The following is a 4,385-nucleotide window of genomic DNA, read 5'->3' on the forward strand; positions in this document are numbered from 1 at the left end:
CATCAGGTGTGAAATAAGAAAGCCAGACCAGAGACTTTCTAGGTTTTCTCCCAAATGTATCACTCAAAATTTCATATAAGAGAACATGGTGGATAAAGGACTTTACTTCTAAACCCATGCTATTCTTTTGCTTTTGACCTTTTTAGGAATTATTTTTATAAGTTTTGTCTGCAGTACTTGCTTTTCTATAGACTTGTCTTTTTTTTTTTTTTTTTTGAGAGAGAGAGAAACGAGTGGGGGAGGGGTAGAGAGAGAGGGGAACACAGAATACCAAGCAGGCTCCAGGCTCTGGGCTGTCAGCACAGAGCCCGATGTGGGCCTTGAACCCACGAACCACGAGATCATGACCTGAGCCAAAGTCAGATACCCAACTGACTCAGCCACCCAGGCACCTCTTCTGTGGCCTCATCTAAGCCTGTTTGCTAATACAGTGTTCTTAATAGCGTGTTCTTAATACACGGTACTGGTGAGCAGTCCCTGACCTTCAAAGAAGGGTTGTTTGTCATATTGGTTATGCCATAATTTCCCTCTCCTTAATACAAACACTCTGTTTCCTGGCTGTGGGTGAATCATTCCAGAAATGTTTGCTTATGAAGAATTCAATATAGATTGAGGTATTAGAAGCCACAGGAACACCTGGACTCCCCAGAGACCATGGAGCATCTAATAGTCGACATTTCTTGTACATATATACGAAGAAGGAATTGACCTACGGGAAGGGAAACACTCTAAATTAAGCACATCTTTGGGAATTAACAGGGCAAGAGAAAACCCATCCTTGTGTTCTAGAACACGAAAAATTGACTTAGCTTTATATCTCAATATTTGAGATTGAATTCATGCAATAAACCCATATTTAATAACTAAAAAAAAAAGAATATGCTGCAGTCACCTGTATAAGAATAGTTATATATAATTAAATTAAGTATAATTAAATATAATTATTTTTATGAGTACAGAGTGTCACCTGTTGTCAATTAGGCAGAGAACATGAGGCCTTCATGTACTAGATTGTCTCTTTTTCTCATTAAAAAACAAAATTGGGGTGGGGGGCGGTGCCCAGTGGCTCAGTCGGTTAAGCGTCCAACTTCAGCTCAGGTCATGAGCTCTTGGTTCATGAGGTCCAGCTCCACGTCAGGCTCTGTGCTGACAGCTCGGAGCCTGGCACTTGCTTCAGATTCTATGTCTCCCTCTCTCTCTCTCTCTCTGTCCCTCCCCAACTCGCACCCCGTCTCCCTCTCTCAAAAATAAATAAACATTAAAAAAAATTAATGGGTTATTTTTAGGCAAAGAAAGGTTAATGCTTTTAAAAACTGAATCCTATTTAAATTTTATTCCATGCGATATTTGTACATTATTTTGTTTTACAGTTTCCAAGTGTAATCTTTACTTTCAAACCACAGCTTTATTATTATTTAGTTTTTCACTTAGGAAGTTTTTTTTTTCTAATTAGAAAATCATTATAAGACTCCGTTGTCTGACAACAATATTTAGTGTATTTGTACAAATTGTGGATTGTAATTCACTATTTGGCTCTCTTTGTATACAATGACTACAAAGTATATAATTTAATTTTGTCACAGCCTGGAGAGATTTTCTTAACTATTTTTTTCTTTTACTTCTTAGACTTTTTTAGTATAGGTGCTGCCGAAGCAAGCACTTCTTAGAGTGTTTTTTTAAATCCTTTACCCTCTTTTGCATAGAAGGGCTAACCAATTTCTTGAAACCAATTGAAATGGAGCTCCAGTGTCTTGAGAGACTTTACAACCTGTATCCCATAATGCCCTCCAAGGATGGTCCATCAACCCAATTCAAAGGAAACCTAAAGGAGACGTTTCCTTCATTATCCTTCATAAATCTAACTTAATCTTGAAGAACAGGGAGCTTTTACAACTATATGGCTTCAGCATTTGAAACTCTTACATTTACTGGGTGGGGGGGGGGGGATTGGGCAGTAGAATCTAAGCCTTTCTTTAAATTTGAGAATTCTAGAAATCTACAAACCAATTCACCTCTGTACACTTTGACTCTCTCCAATGTTCTTTTCTTGGAAAATACATAGGTCCTGCAGATATGATGCCTTTGAACCAAAAAGACTGAAGCCCCCACTGGTATTCTAGCATCTTCCTGGATTTCCCTACTCCCAGCTCTCAATTCATAAGGGCTTTCACTAGAGGGAAAAGAATTTGCTCAAACGACGAGAAAACAATTTTTAATTCTTGGATGAGTGAGAAATCCATATGCATGAATTTTTATCCAAAGAGAACGTTGAAAAAATGTGTCCATTAAATTATTTTAAAAGTCATATTCACATAGTTGCCCTGAGCTTTCCATGACCCAGGCCTTCTCCAAGAGGAGACAAGGGGTAAGATTTGAGGGACATTTAATACAGCGGTTTTCTACAAAATGTGGACTGGGTGTAGAGAAACCACAAGTAACAGAATAATGTCCCAAAGCTGTTAAATCATAACCCTGGAAGCCTGCCTAGGCAAGTGGAAAGAGTGGCGCCCCAGACCCAGAAGAAGAGAGTTGCATGGAGAGGGCCACTTGGACAGTTGTGACCCATGGTCAAGAGACCCACCAGCCCTTGGCGAAAGCACAGGGAGGAAACTGAGGCAATAAACCATTTGCCCTTTTTTCCCCTCCAGTTTCCTAACAGGGTGTCCTGTTGTTGGAGACCAATCAGAAGCCAGAGAGCTAGGGAGCCTGTTGATGAAATCCATAAAAAGACTAGTCTCCAGGGACACAAGAGAACAGAGAAGGGTGGAGAGGAGATCTGGAGGGGCAGGTGAGACATAGCCAGCAGGACCTCTGCACTGCTCTGTACCCCGGGAAGGTGACCAGTGTGGACTGCGTCATCTGTACTCCCTATTCTTGTCCTTCTGGTGGTGTTCAGCCAATGAAATTGGAAGTCAGGAGGTAGGAGATGTCCAAGTTCACTCTCCCCTTTTCTGCTCAGTTTCGGCAGTAGCTGTGCGGAATAGGTAGCTGAATTGGCTACAACTCTTGTTACTACAGTGACACAGTTATTGCCTCTTGCCCCTTAAGGGCTTAGGAGAAGTAACAGCTTCCCTGTAACAGCTTCCCAGTGTGTGCCAAGGTGGTTCTCATGACCCCGCCCACACTTCTGTAAATAGTTCCTTCATTAATCTACAATGAAACACTTTTTTAAATGTTTATTTATGTTTGAGAGAGAGAGAGACAGAGACAGATTGTGAGCAGAGGAGGGGCAGAGAGAGAGAGAGGGACAGAGAAAATCCCACGAAGGCTCTGCACTGACAATGCAGGGCTTGAATTCACAAACTGTGAGATCGTGATCGGAGCCGAAATCAAGAGTCGGTCGCTCAACCAGCTGAGCCACCCAGGTGCCCCTACAATGAAACACTTAAGACTGCATTCTTGGGGTGCCTTGGGTGGCTCATTCGATTGAGCGTCCGTCTCTTGATTTTGGCTCAGGTCATGATCTCATGGGTTCATGAGTTCGGGCCCCACATCCAGCTGACAGTGTAGAGACTGCCGGGGATTCTCTCTCTCTCTCTCTCTCTCTCTCTCTCTCTCTCTCTCTCTCTTTTTCTCTGCCCCTCTTCTGCTCACACTGTCTCTCTCAAATAAAATAAACTTTAAAAAAAAACTGTATTCTGTTTTCTTTTGGGGCCCCATATAATACAACAATGCACAGAAATATGCACAAAGATATGCAAAAGCCATCAGCATACCTGGAATGGATGGGATCAGTGTAAAAAGACTAAAACTTATTTTTTTTAATTTTTTATGTTTATTTATTATTTTTGAGAGCGAGAGAGACCGAGCACAAGTGGGGGGGGGGGGGGCAGAGAGCAAGGGAGATACAGAATCCCAAGCAGGCTCCAGGCTCTGAGCTGTCAGCCCAGAGCCCGAAGCGGGGCTCGAACCCACGGAACGTGAGATCGTGACCTGAGCTGAAATGGGCCGCTTAACCCACTTACCCTCTGCCTATTTCACCCATCCCCACCTTCAGGCCACCTCCCTACTGGCAACCATAAGTTTGTTGTCTATATTTAAGAGTCTGTTTGTTTGTTTGTCTCTTTTCTTTGTTCATTTGTTTTGTTTCTTAAATTCCACATATAAGTGAAATCATATGGTAGTTGTCTTCCTCTGACTGGCTGATTTCACTTAGCATTATACCCTCTAGTTCCATCCATATTGTTACAAATGGCGAGATTCCATTCTTTTCTATGGCTGGATAATATTCCATTGTGTGTGTGTGTGTGTGTGTGTGTGTGTGTGTGTGTGTGTGTATCTTCTTTACCCATTCATCTATGGATGGATACTTGGGTCGTTTCCATATTTTGGCTATTATTAATAATGCTACGATATACATAGGGTGCACATATCTTTTTGAATTA

Source organism: Panthera tigris, chromosome D1 (assembly GCF_018350195.1).
Source record: "Panthera tigris isolate Pti1 chromosome D1, P.tigris_Pti1_mat1.1, whole genome shotgun sequence".
NCBI classification, from domain to species: Eukaryota; Metazoa; Chordata; class Mammalia; order Carnivora; family Felidae; genus Panthera; species Panthera tigris.